Source organism: Pteropus medius, unplaced genomic scaffold (genome assembly GCF_902729225.1).
Source record: "Pteropus medius unplaced genomic scaffold, Ma_sr-lr_union100, whole genome shotgun sequence".
Classification (NCBI taxonomy): Eukaryota; Metazoa; Chordata; class Mammalia; order Chiroptera; family Pteropodidae; genus Pteropus; species Pteropus medius.
Window position 1 is genome coordinate 6,203,214 of NW_024340848.1, and position 15,580 is coordinate 6,218,793.

Below are 15,580 nucleotides of genomic sequence, written 5' to 3' on the forward strand. Positions count from 1 at the left end.
AGGATGGACAATTGGAATGCCTACCCCCTGCCTGCGTTCTTTCTGTGGTTTAGTAAAGTCATTTCTTTCCTGTAGTTTTCGCCACGCCGTGTCCTCCATCTTTCCATTCATCAGAAGTCACACTCTTACAGTAAGAGGAAAATTACCCTCCTAAGACCAGAATTCAATCTCTTCCACATGAAGAGGCTTTGGTTTGTTGCTTCCTCATTAACATGTTCACTGTCAGGGATCCCCAAATGGACTTGGTCCCTGGAATTATCTTTTTTTTTTTTTTCAGACTAACACTGAGGAGAGAAAAGACTTGTTTGCAAAATGAAATTGGAGCTTATATGTTGATGTTTTTATTCATATAATACTTTTATTTTGTTGTTGTTGTTGTTTTATGCTTGAATGAATATTGAGACAGTCTGCGGAAAAGGTTCTAAGGTTCTAGAGAACAACCATTTACTGATCCAGTAACACTAAAAAGGGAAAGCAAGCATTTTACCTAATGGCATGCTGTTTAATTTTGAAGTGCACCTGAATCGATTACTATAATCAGGGAAGTATGACTTTGAAAATAATAGCAATAATATTTCTATTAAATTATACTGCTTTTACCATATAAAGATAAAATGTTTCATATATGGACTCCAAAAGAGCATCAACTAACCACTGGTTACAGAATATTGCTTTTTTTCTCTCTCACTGTAATTCTCCTTTCATAGGTCTTATAACACACTCTTCCCAGAATCTATCCACATTTCATCACACTCATTTACTCTAATCTAAGCTTGATCTTCTGCTGCCTCGACCTCTAACTAATCTATTGAGTGGTCTCCCAGTTTCCTCTCTGGCTCCCTCCCTGTAATCCATTTTTCATAGAGCAGTCAAAGTGGTTTTCTTTAGTGGGGTCATCCAACTTTTAAAAAAATTCCATGTAAGTAATATTTCAGGCTTACAGGCCATATTGTCTCTGCCTCATCTACTCAATTCTGATGTTGTAACATGAAAGCATGAAACCAGCTATAGACAACGGATGAAGAAATGTAGGTGCCTGTGTTCCAGTAAATTTTATTTACATACGCTGAGGGTGGCCCATCAGTCTCAGTTTGCCAACCCTTGTTTTTGAAACTAAGTATCAGAACGTATCACTCTCCTGCCTACAGCCCTCTTTGTCTTCCTGTTATAGGTAAAATAAAATCTGAACTCATCTCACGGGCTTACAGAGTTTTACCTCTTTAGACTTGCTTCTTAACATCCCTAACCAGGCACCTTGCTTTCCTATCAGTTAGGCTCCAACTACTCTGGCCCTATTGCTGTAACTCACAGTACTGGGCTGTCTTCCTTCTCTTGAAACTGTCTTCACTCCAGTCAGCACATAGCTGGTGTGTTTTCAGTTTTATTTTTAATCATTTGGGTTTTAGTTCAAGTTCATTTCTGCAGAGGGGGTTCCCTGACCATGCTGTGAAAAACATTGCTCCTCCTTTTCCTGCACCAGTCACTCTTTATCTCTTTTACAGATTTACTTTCTTCAGAGTCCTTCATCATTTTATCTTATTTTTTGGTATTTATTTATTGTTATATCACTACAACATAAGCTCTGGGAAGGCATGGACTTTGCTTTTCTGGAACATCAATATCCAGAGATGTTCTTTAATCCTAATTAGTATACAAGTAATGTTTGCTGAATGAATGTATAAATGACTATAGTTTGATTAGAATTAGTACAGAGTGTAAATATTAAGTATTAATAGAGGAAAAAGAATAATCCGTTAAAGGCATGATTGAGCCAAAGTAAGAAAATAACATGGAATTGCTTATATTTTACTTGCTGTAGTAAATATTAGTAGAAGTACAGGGTTTAATTGTCTTAGAGCTTCTTGCCTCCTTTACCCTGTGCTGCTTAATATATACCAGAGGAAAATGTGTGGGCTATGCTCTACAAGGACATTGAAACTCTGGACCAGTCCAGGAGAGAACCATCAGCATCGAGAAATATTATCAGAGCACATTCTCAGAGGAACAGTTGACAAAATCTGTTCAACCTAGAGAAGATTCATAGTTCTGGGAACTCTATATTGGCATATGGCTTTATGAAATACCATGAGATAAAATATTCAAACACAAATAAACTTACCAAAAGGTGCACAAATTCATTAGTCATCAAAGAAATGTCAATGAAATCCACAGTCAATGTACCACTGTATACTCAATAGAATGGCAAATGAGAAAGACAGATAATAGCAAAAGTTGACAAGGATGAGAAGCAACTGGATTTCTCAATTTACAGCAACAAATAACCTGAAATGACCATTTTGAAAAACTGTTGAACAAGATCTACTAAAAATGAACATAGGCATATCTTATGACTCAAGAATTTATTTTCTAGATATATACTTGACAGAAATATGTACATTATGTGTCCTAAATGGTATGTACATGAAAGTTCATGGTGGCACAATAGTTCATTATGTGCCCTAAATGGTATGTACATGAAAGTTCATGGTGGCTAATCAAAATAGCACAAACTGGACTAACCCAAAGTAAATTGTGGTGTATTCCTTCCAGGGATACTATACAACAAGGAAAATGAATAAACAATTGCTGCACACAAGAAAACTGATACATCTCTTAAACATAATGGTGATCATAGAAATAGAAACCACACTGAAGAACTCATTCTGTATGTGTTCATCCATATAAATTTAAAAACCAATCTGTTATAAGTCAGTGGCTTGATGATTGGGAAAAAGTTTTTATTATGCTAGTAATGTTCTATTTCTTGCTCTGAATGCTGTTCACTTACCTGTACATGGATGTGATATTTTCTGTATGCAAGATATGCATCAATTACATGTTTACTTAATCATAATTTGGTTCATGGTTTCCATCACCATCTTAAAGACGAGATTCTGTGTTTTGTTTTCCTCCCCAAACTCCTATATCACACACTCAAGTACAAGTGACTACACTCTTAAGATGAACAAGATAGGTGGATATATCAAGGAATATTCCAGCTGCCTTACAAATAGACCTGGATAGAAAAAGAAGTCTGACCTTAATAAATCACACAAAAACTCTCACTTGCTTTTACATTTCAGCATAAAATTTCAGAAACCATACAAATTTCCTCCATGCCATTTTGTTGCATATTTGATCCTGAATGGATTTATGTGAATCCCTGTGCTTTCCCAGCAGAGATGTTACCAGGCGCTCTCTTCTCCCAGAGCCTCTTCCCTGCTCTGTTGCCATTTATTGTAACTAATTGGCCCAGACTGCATGAGATCCCATTTAACAAAACATTTTATGGCTCCTCTGGTTGATATGTGCCTTGGAAATCTCTCTAAGTGTTTAAGGTTTTCATTAGTTTTTAGAGCACACTGAGTTAATTATATTGTTCCGTAGGTTTCAGGTTGAACAGTCAATGAGAGAAAGGAGTAAACATGGAGATGCTGGAGAGGGAGTAAAATAGTGTCTTATTATTTTGGCAGCCTTCAAATGTTATCCTCAGAACTTGAAAGTCTTTAACTGCGACCTTTCTCTAGGCAAAAAGTTGATGACCTGGGAGTGACTTACTAGATCCAGGTGGTCTGTGCAAGAAATAAAACAGGAACTCACCCCTTGCTGGAATGTGTAATTTGTGGTAAAACTTGAGAGGACCATTACAATCTGTTGACAACATTCCTTCTTGAAAGGTCAGGACAAAATGAAAGCTAAAGAGGCAGACCCAGTTTAGATTCTGCTGTTACTCTGCAGTCCACAGTGCTGTGTCATGGGGAGCATGAGATGCAATGAAGGAGGAGGTTAGCTGAAGATTGTAGTGATGTTCATTCTCTGCATGATGTGTTACTTGGGAGAAAATGAGGAGGGCCATTTTCTCTATAATCGGCTTCAGAGTTTGGATTAGTGAAAGAGTAAATTAGCTTTTATGACTGTTTCTGGATCTGAATTCTATGTCCAACAGAACTGTGGCAGCCATACTGCATCATGAAACTCTTAAGAGTGTGTGGTATTGTCAGATCGCTGCTCACTGCAGTGTGGTGTATATATGGGAAGAATCTATAGGAAACTCGTTGAGTCCTTAGTCCTGAGTAGAGTACCTAGTTTCTGGATATAAAGCTATTGTCATGGAACATTCTTTTGCTGCTTGAAATTAATTCAGTGGTCCTAACTCATTCGTGAACTTAGCACAGTATTTAGTTTCTATTGACAGGACTTTACAGGCCATGCATCTATTCTAAGAATATTAATTGTATCAACTATATTGCCTATACTAATGGCAATAATTACTAAAGTATACTTTTTTCAGTCATGAGTATAATGGTATACATTTTAAGTAAGGAGCGTAGCTATAGATACAGATATGGGTACTAATTGCAGCTATAGAGATAGGTATGAATATGGATGATAGATATGGATATGGATTCTAAATGAATATGAGATATTCCTATATAGAGGCCTAGGCACAAAGTGAAGAAAGAGCCTTATTGGGGCATTCTGATGTTTTTCAACAAGTCTGCTTCTTAACAATTTTGAAGATTAATCCTAAAAATCTAAGTATTTGAGAAAAACTAGACTCTACATATATGTAATAATGAAAGTGACTTAGAGTGTGAGATCCTTGAATGCAAAGATCCCATATTCTTCATCTCTAGCTCTAGCACCTTTCACATGGTAGATGATATATGGTTGGTGAATGAATAAATGAAAAAAGAAATAAATGAGGAATAAATAAGGTTATTTTATTCCATCTAAAAGCAAAAAAAAAAAAATCAGTCTCTAAATATTTTTTTTACTAGACAGATGCTGCGTATCCAGCTTCCTACTCTGAGGAAAAATGCTGAAAATAGTTATCTTCATGTGTTTTAGCTGCTCTAAGTAATGCCCAGGTGTCCTTATAAGTTTTTGCCAGGTGGGAGGCCAGCTCATTTCCCCGACAAGGAATAATTTCAGTTGTGCCCTCACAGGATAAGACATTTACAGCAGGGATAGCTGCAGCTGACAGCCTTGTAACAACTGCAGCTTATTTAGACCACAACCACCACAACAATAAAAACAAACATTGGAGCTGAATATAAGACAGATGATTTTGTTTATTTCAAGTGAAAAAGACAAGCAATGAGACCCCTGGGAGCGCTGAAATGAGAAACTTCTAAAGCTAATTGAGATATGATTAAAAAGATTGTTGTGCTTTATTGCCAGCAGTCATTGAGTTTTGTCATTAGGTTCCCAGTGTTGGAGCAATCAAACCTGTTATTATGGCTTTAGTAAGCAGCAGAGTATCTTTTAATGTATATATTTTCTATAAAATAGTAACTTATTAAAGGTATAAATGGAGTTTCTGAAACAAATTCAATAAATATATTTTAAGAAATCGCTCTCTTTGGCATCATTTATCAAAGACTCAGACATATCACTTGAATTCTGTCTTTTTACATAGCTGTGCTGTCCAAAATAAATATAATGCAAGTCACATATATATTTTAAAATTTTCTTATGGCCACATTATAAAGTGAAAAGAAACAGGAGAAATTACATTTAATAATATTTTCATTTAATCCAATATATCTAAAATAATATCTTTTCAACGTGTACTCAGTATCAAAAATTATGAATGAGATCTTTTGCATTCTTTTTTCTGTACTGTCTTTGAAATCCAGTGTGTGTTTATACTCAATTTTGTCTAGGCATTTCAAGTTTAATAGCTAATGGTTATCATATCGAGCAAGGCAGTCTAAAGCTTTTCTTCTACATGTAATAAAAGAAGTGAATTAGGCCACATCCCTTCAACTACACCACTTGAAAATTTCAGGGCTGCATCTTTTTAGTGATATTATCTTTGCTAATGGAGGAAAAGTTTCTTCTGCACTAATCATTCTGTGAGTTAGAATTTCTAATATGTAAAAGAATGGCCTGGTCGAAAAGAACATTTCATGGTTTTCCAGGAAACCATTAATAAGTAATATTATTTATTTAATTATATGTTAAGCATGCCCCCAATTATTATTCAATGCTAAGTTTCAGGGTACAAACTATCCAGCATTTATAAATGGCATGTGGCAATGTGTTATAAATTCAAAAATTCCCATAGAAGACAAACAGATCTACCTATTTATAAGTTTATCTTGACAAAAATGTCACTGTGCTCTAGGAATGCCTCTTTTGTATTGACACCACTCGATATGTGAAACTTCTGTCCACTAAAAATATTCTAATTTTCCCACTTATAAGATTTTTTTTATCATTTATCTGTACGCTATACATCAGTTTTCTAATATCAGTTTTCTAGTATCATCAAATTATGTTGGAAGTGATGAAATGCATGGAAAACCCAGAAATTTACTCTGACAAAGGTACATTATTAAACTTACTTGATGATCGAAGGTTTTTCTGTTTTATTTCTTATTTCCTACTTCCACATACTATTTTTGTTTTCACCGTATATTCGAAAGACCTTGTGTTATTTGTAGCTATCAAGGTATCAGGCTTGGGGACAAGGGAGAACAGTTGGGGAGCTGAAAGTAAGGACGTTTCTACTTGCCATTAGCATGTAGAACCAATACTGCCTTTGAGAACTGTGAACCACAAACATGTCAGCTAAATAGGAAAAGGTTTCTTAGCCTAGCTTCCTAATTCTTCTCTCTTGTTTTCTTTCCACTCTCCTGCTTTTCTGCACTTGTGATTGAGACCTAAGCAACGGCTGTAGGACAATAGATGTTTAAGCCAAGTGTGAAATAATATGTTCCATATAGTGTGTTAGGGCATAAAATGTTGAAGGAATTTGGTATATCTCCCCATCACACATGGAAATTATATAGAAAAATCTTCTGAGAAGGAAAGTGGCTTAGTTATCTTTGAAGCATTGCTTTGAAATAGTGGAATGATGTTGAGGCTATCTCATAGTACCATTAAATTCAGTGATTCTACTGGTGAGGACTATTTCTGCTGAGAGCACATACAGAGCAATGCAACAAAGGGAAACAATAGCAGCACACACCAAGATGATAGGCTGAAGTAGAAAATCTTTTACATGACGTTGGCTGTTAAGTGAGATGAAGAAATAAGAACAGTTGATGAAGAGACATGTCCATTATCTTTAGGAACTGATGAAATTATGAAGGTTTTTCTCGGCTCTTCTTCATAGTCAGTTTTGACAGTTAATCAAAATCTCTCCAATTGTGTCTGCAATATTAAGATGTCAACACCCATGTAGTTTAATAGCCCCTAGCCAACATTAAAATTTAGCCAATTTAAGTATTTGTTGTTAATTCATAATTCTTGTACCTTGGCTTCTACAGAAATGGAGGATGAGAATTTTGCAGTTTTCAACCCCAAGAAAAGACAAGTTGGATAATGAAACTGCTGTTTTAGTGAAAAACAAAAAATCTCCTAAAGGCATGGAATTCCACAAAAAAAAAGTCACAAACTATATTAAATGTGAATGAACCATAAAGAGCTCTTCAAAGCTCAAATTAAGAATCTTTAAAATCACTTTGAATTTGTACTGCTTTTGTTGATAATTAAAACATGTTCATGGGATCTCACAAGTGGGAACAACTACAGAGTTGTTGTTTTACACTGATCTTAGCAAATCATTTAAACAAAAATTGTAACAGCGATAGATTTGGTAAATCTGAGTGCTGTGAGTGGTGAATTGATTTGTTCTTCCATTCATATGAGAAAATCATTTAACAATGACACATACTTCTGAGGGATTGAAATTCCGCTCCCTGCTCAATTACTGGGCCACTTAATATTTAGAAACATTTTCTTTGGGGGTAAGATTTTCAATGCTCTTTTACCAAAGAAGAATTTAGGATTATATGTTTTTAACAACTACTTTCAATAATTTCAAAAATAGACTCTATTTGTGTTTCCAGCTTGCCCTTCTCTTTCCAAGTTGAATGTTTGTTTAGTTTTTAAAAACAGAATAATAATCGCTACTGATACCAGGGCTGCCCCCGGCACATTCCCAGGGGACACTCCTGTATCGTAGCCTACGTGAGTGCCTGGAACTATGAGGTGCACATTTTGGACTGCCTGCCTGGTGGACCTGATCCATTTCTATATCTACTCAGAGTTTATATCTACTCAGTGGCTAGTTACTTATGAAAAGTAGGTAATCTTTTTCCAGAAAGTAAATGGTTTGCACTCAGCTTTTTTGTTTATTTGTTTGCCTACTTAGGTGACAGGCTATTCCTTCTCTGCAACTGCACCCTCACCTTAAGATGGCTATTACGGCATCTTTAAATGGGTTTAAATGGAAAGAGAGTGCTAAAGCTCTTGGCACTCAGCTCTAAGACTGCATTTGGATTTAGAAGAGTTTATCATCTTTGTACACCAAAAAAGACACATACCATAATTATTGAGAGCTCTCAGGGACCCAGACAGTCACATGTAAGTTAATTTAAGCAGACTCTTAGAAGACTGAAAGCTCCCTTGAAACTAGAGATAAATGTGAGGAATTTCAAAATAGCTATGTGTCAAAACTTTAAATCTGTGGGAAACTTTTGCAGCAATTTGTAATCTCCTAAAAATGTGCAACAGCAATAATGACATATTTGAACTGTGAGTAATAGGATTGCTATTATGTCTCATTGCCATATACATACATCTATTTTTAATATGCTACAATATAATTTTCAGTTCAGGATAATTCATGCCACTGATCTTTAATGATGGTGATGAATAGAATATTGATTAGAAAACAGTTTAAATAATAGGTAATTGATAGAGAAAGATGTGGCATTTTCCATCCTCATTTTTACATAATAACTAAAAATTTCTCAGCTGCAATAATATCTATCAGATACAATCAAGAGAACGTAATATGAATTAATTTTTTTAAACTAAAATGTGTAATGCTTAAAGTAAACATAGTCATATGCTATAATTTGTCACTACAAATGAATTTGATGCATTTATCGGTTGAAGAAAAAATTATCATTTGTGTAGAGAGATAGAGGATACTGATTAGTGTTTATAGAAAGGAGTTTTAATTTGTTTTTGAATGCATTTCTTGGATGGAAGGTACATGCATTTGTGAAATCATGATATTCACAAAAATGCACCCTTAAGCTTCTTGTTATGTTATAGTTAACATATATGTCTGATATATGTTAAAGAGATTCAGTAGTTTGAGAAATATCCACTTTTGTGAGCTAAACCCTGAAAGTCACAGCATTTGCTGTGGAAATCTGTATAACTTTCTGAGAAATCTAAGGTAAAAGGAACTAGGAAATGAGCGAGATGTACCCTTCTCCATTTCCCGACATGTCATCATAGACATTCTTTTGAAACCTGATTTCTCCACTCTCTTGAGCCTATAGTTGTTTCTTTTTTCTTTTTTTCTTTCTTTCTGCTCTTTACTTTGAATATATGCTTCAGAGTGTCCTGCATATGTTGCTATGGTCATCGCACTATGATTGGCTCACATGAGTCAAATAGACAAGTGTTTGTAGAATCTCGGATCCTGGTCAAGATAGCTTTCTTTCAAGCAGGAAGACCAATATGGTTTCTTAATGGATTTTTAGTGGCCTTAGAGGGCCTTTGAATATGAAACCTTATTACTCATTTAAGGAACGTTTTGATGAAAGTGCATGAATTTTTTTTCCACATCTGTGCCATATTTTCTAAACTTCCAAAGTACAAAGCATAGTCCACATTTTCAAAAATACTTAGGGCAAATAACGTTAACACCATGCTCCTTTTTTGGAAAACAGTTGAAAACTTGATAAAAGTAGTGAAAGGAAGATAAACCAAAGTTGAGCACTCCATTTTTATTTCTAGCAAATGCAATTTAATTAAATATAGTTTACAACTGTTTACTTGCTTTCACTAAGACTTGAGAGATTCAGGAAAACTAATGTTAATAAAAGAAGGCAAGAGAAGATAACATTTTATGGAAAAATATTTATCATTTTTTAAATTAGTGGAGGCATTGCTACTGGAAAAATTAAATGAATGAATATATTATTTTAAAAATGTTTCTATTTTGTGAAAATGTTAATTTGTAGGGATAGATATGCTATAGAAGCCAGCTCTGACAAAACATTATACTTATTTTGGATGTCTTCTCAGGGCATTTAATGATGCTAATAGTCCTGAAGCTTTCTCGGGTTTCTCTTCATCCTCAAACAAAAGTGCAGTGTAAAAAAGCAAACAAAACAAAACAAAATCTTAGAATAATATAATCTTAGAACTTGAAGCAACACTAAAATTTCATACCTGTGAACACTGAAGTCATGCCCTCCAGACTTCCATATCCTCAAGTGAAAGATGTTTACAACTTGTGCCAGACCGTTGTCCTCTTTACTACCCTGACAAAGGACTTGCTATTTCCGATGATATCAGTGCATTTCCTGTTTTTATTCTTTGCAAATATCAGCACAATGTAATCTAAATTAAGGAACACACTAGTGGTTCATGTAACCTATCTCAAAGCCTGTCAAATGGTGGTCTTTGGGTAAATGTTCATGACTGATGGCATGTCTGAAGGAATATCTGCCTTATCATCTTCAACCTTGTTGTCACTGTTCGGTTTCTCAAGCTCCCACTACTGAACTAAATATCCTTGGTTCACAGTAGACAGAAGTTATCCTCAGAATAGTGGTATCAGGTCTGGCTTTGCAGACTAATCATCCAAGTTTTCCATAAGCACGGTGACTGGAAAAGAGTGGTTTGGGTCATTGTCTGACAGTCCCCCCACACCACTCAAATATTGGTTTCCCATAGCTTCTAAGTCTTTTGAGACTACAGCTTCTCATATTACTTTTATTTTATTTTATTTTATTTTATTTTTATTTTGTATTACTTTATTTTATTTTTTATGATGACATTGGTTAACGAAATCCAATAAGTTTCAGCTGTACATTTGAACAATAAGGCATATATAAATTTACACTGTTTTCACCTTGCATAGTTAGATTTCTTTCTCTCATATTACTTTTAAAACAAAATTAAAATTTATATACCAACCACTCCATATATTTGTTTAGAAATAACTTTAAAACAGAGCCAGAAACATTGTCAGCATTTTTTTATTCTGCATACAAGTCTCATTGTTAATATTACTATCATCAACCTTTTCATCATACACAATGATTCTCAAAGCTAAAGGAGTAGGGTGAGGGTAGGCCAGAGAAAAGGGAAGATAGACCACCCCTCATGAGGAGTTTTATGAAAATGACAGGTTATAGACTGGACATTTTGAAAGAGACAAAAGCAAATTTGGACTCCCGGATTCTCACACCTCTTATAAAAGGTCTATTCTCACTTATTCCCCATCCTCCATCTTGGGAGTCATTGCTTTAGGAATTTTCTTGTTTACATAAATCCTGCTTTTGTTTTAGTGTCTTCTATCAAGTAACTTACGATGATAATTTAAGCTCTCTAGTAGTACTTGTAAAAAAATATATATGTTCCTGTATATATTTACAACTACATATCTAAGTATATACATATGTAACTATAACTTTTATATCTTTTATATGTATATGTGTGTGTGTGTGTGTGTGTATGTATATATTACACACACACATATATATATATATATATATATATATTAGTTTTCAATAGAGATACAAAGACATTTTGGCCAGTTGCCTTATCTGTAGGTCAGAACTGAGATGAGAAAAGAAGAAACCGTTATTGGAAATTCCCCGTAGATAACTAGATGTGGGAAAGATATGGTCCACCAACCAAGCCTTTCTCATTGCTTGCAATGTGCATACCTACATGGGGAAAATTGTAAGGGCCTCCAATAATAGACAACATTTTTTTTTTTTTTTCACCTAGACAGCATAAGAAAAGTGAACTAGTTAGGTAATGAGTTTTCTTTCCTATAAGCATAACGAATGTGGCTTCCCTAACATGCCCTTAAAAATTATACTTGAAATAAATAAAAGGGATTAGTTGTTCTTATATCTATTAAAGTTCATAAGAAACTTGTCGTAGTACCTATTTATTTATTAATTATTCATATTTATACTGAATATCTGCTCTATGCCAGGCACAGCTAGGATTGAAGCTCTAGGGAATGTGGAGCGAGGGGATTTGTAATATTTGAAGAAGCAGGGAAGAATTCACTGAATTTGAATTAAAGACCTAAAGGAGAGGAGATGAATTATGTTATTACCCTCTATTTGGAACTTTTATTATCCCTCTTTAAATTACAAATGACCTAAATCATTGGACAATTGTGTTCAATAACCAATAAGATAGTTGGCATTTAAAAAATTAGAAACTTTCAGAAAGAGCAAGAGACAGCAATGGGACATTGTTCTATACTGCTATGGTCTAGTTTTAATTATATTTATTTTACATTGTTGATGTACATTTTGCATAAAATGTCCTAAGTAAGCCTTGTACAGGAAAATGATGCCAGATTAGGGTACATAAAAAAGTCACCAAACTAAACATACAACTGAAATTAAATTATTTACTTCATACACATTTTAAATGTCAGAGTCTAATTCAGTGAACAAGTATTTTTCTTAAAGCATGTGTGACAATTAAGGATAAAGACTGAAAAAGTCAAGGTCAAGAAGCAGCCTTCTGTAACTAGGCCAGAGTTAAGGCAGCTTTTTGCTAGGAGGACTTCATAACATGATCTGAATGATAAGTGGGGCAGAAATTGATAAACAGTTTAATATTACAATAGCTTTGTTGTACTCTGACAGTATCACATTTGCTAAACAATGCAAATCCTTTATGAGATAAAATCTCCTGATCATATTTCAAAGCTTTTAGTAGAAAGCAAGTGACAGTTCAAGCTGCAGGACAGATTAGATGAATGTAGTACTAATTCCAAAGAAAAAAGATCTGAAGTGTATGAAAAATAAATTCAGCTCTAAAAATAGTTAATGCAAAACTCAAAACTTTACAATCCCAATTACAATCTGAGACATCATGGTAAATTATGAAGGAAAGCTTCAAAAGGTCATTTTACGTGGAAAACTATCTCTTTTAAAACAAAAAATATCATGCTGTTAACATGAATGGTGCCAGGAAAGCAATAAGCAAATTTTTTATTAATTTTTTTTAGTTTAGAATTAGAATATGAAGTCATTGATTTTATAATTATTTAGAAAGCCAAATATTTAATATACCAAATATATCATAAAATTAGTTTTTATGTTTTGTGTGGACTTGTATAGGAGGTAGATATCCTTCTAGAATCTTCTTCATCTTCTCCTGGATATATGGAGCCAGAGAGCAATGTTATTTCATCCTTGTTAGAATGCTGACTCTCCTTCCTCACACTCCCATCCCACATATTTTCTTTGTCTTTACTTCTCTTGCAAACTCTGGGATTCAGTGAACTTCCTTGGAGTATAGACAATATAGCCCATAGAGTTTAATTTGTATTGTATTAATCTACCTATGGCTGTATTTGGTTTCTACATTTTCTTTATGTCCATCCTCTCTTACAGAAATAATGTTATTGGTGGGTAAAGAAAGGAAATAAAACCCAGGATTATTTATGTCTTTTCACTATTAGTTTTAATGTTCTTCATAAACTGATCAGTGCTGCTCACACTCTTACTATACTTGAGCTACTTGTAGTGTTAGACAGTGCAACCCACTTGTTGAACTTTCTGTTCATTTTCAAAGTTATGATTCCTCTCATTTTTATAGTTTCTACTACTTAAAAAGAAAGATATTTCTTATGACAACATTTTATTTTATAATTTTTATTTAAAATTATTGGAGTGACATTGATTAATAAAATTACATAAGTTTCAAGTGTACAATTCAACAGTATGCCATGTATATGTTGCATTGTGTGTTCACCACCCAAAGTTAGATTTCCTTCCATCATCAAATATTTTCTTCGGGAACATTTTAATTCCAACAGGAAGAGAGCCGGAAAATGAAATACAACAAAAAATATATAGTGCAGTTACAGAAAAGAATATAACAAATGTCAAATTGTCTTGAAAGTTGCTTGATTAGCCATATTTTTGTAAGAATTAATTGACCCTCTGTAGGTCCCAGACTGCATTCCACTGGCTGATTGTTGTATAAGAAAGAGCATGCACTAAGTTTGACATTTGACATATATAATTACTTTGGGGTGTCTATGCTTCATTTGTGGATATTTGTCTTCAAACTGAAATTTAGAACGAACATCTCAAAGTGGGAAAGATATGGAGATAATATGACTCCACCTAAGTGCGCCAAAAGAGCTCAGTTTAATTTTTTAAAAATGATTGAGTTTAACTCATCTCATGCTTGCCTTGCTTCTATCTTGATAGTCTTCCTAGATGAGTAGAAACCTCCTGTACTCTGAGGTAGTTCATCACCAGGTAGAAAGTTAGAGAAAACTGGGCCTAAAATACGGATTTCTTAATTTATAATCAGTGCCCTTTTGTTCATGCTATCCTTCAAAGAAAGGCTATAGACATTGTGTAATTAAAATTTAGCAAGTATTTTTCAAGTATCTCGTCATAACCTTGTGAACAAGATAGATAAATGTAGGCCAGATGACAGGACAGACAAGTAGATTTGTGGCTGACTGAACAGTTATACCTTGGTGGTTGATTAATGTGTTGATATCAACACAGAGGTTGATGTCTAATGTCATTCCTCTGGTAGCTGTTCTTGGCCTTGTTTTCTAGTTCATCACTTTTATCAAAGACCTGCACAATGACAGGAAGCATGCTCATCAAATTTGCTAATGATACCAGGTTTGGAGAAAATTAATATACTAGTGACAGAATCAATATCCAAGTGCTTTCAGCAGGCTTGAGATATGGGTGCAAATGAATGAGATGAATATTATCAATAAAATAATACTCAGCATTGGACTCTCAAGCACTTGCATACAGTGCAACATGAAAGAGAGACTATGCTGATTTCAGTGCAGAGAAGTGAGTGAGTATGTCTAAATGGAGGGAAAAGTTTTAGGGGACACATGCAGGCTTCTAAAAAGAATATGAAGGGAGTTGAGGTTATGGGAATAGAATGGAGGTGAATAAATGAAACAAGGTGTAACTAATTGCCAGCCGTGGTTGAGGGAAATGGTGGACTATGGATTATAGAATAATTTGCAAGTTCCTGGCCTGGGCACCAGGGCTCAGACCTGTGCCCTTCCCTGAGATAGAGATCGCGAGTAGAAGGGACGTCATAGCAAAGATAGGAGCTTATTTTTGGACTTCAAGGTCTTGGTTTGTGGAAATCCCAGGGTAGAACAGACAGATGCAGATATGAAGGACGTGGTGCCAGAGAAACACCAAAGCTATGGTATCCAAAAGAACGGGGCTAAATTCTGTCTCTTACAATGAGTGTTTGAACTTAACTGTCCAGAGTCTGTCTCAGTTTTCTTAACTGTAACAAGTGGCCAATTCTGTTTATCTTGATAGGTAAAATGATAAATCAATAATTAAATAAAACCTTTTAAATTTATTAGTTTAAATTATTCATTATTGACCTAAAATTTTCTCTATAAATTTCTATTTCTTACTATTTCTATGTTCCAATTTTCTTGTTTATTGGTTTTTGCTCCTTTTAAAAAACCACAAATTTCCCTGAGATTTGTCTGTTTTATTAGACTCTTGAATGAGCCAACTTTTTGTTCACATTATTCTGGTTTTTA

General features: G+C 34.4%; 1 protein-coding gene across 1 annotated transcript in view; it reads left to right on the top strand.

Annotated features, from left to right (window-relative positions):
• Positions 1-15,580, top strand: part of GPC6 (glypican 6) — a 984,775-nt gene that overhangs the window by 385,503 nt on the left and 583,692 nt on the right. The window lies entirely within an intron of this gene.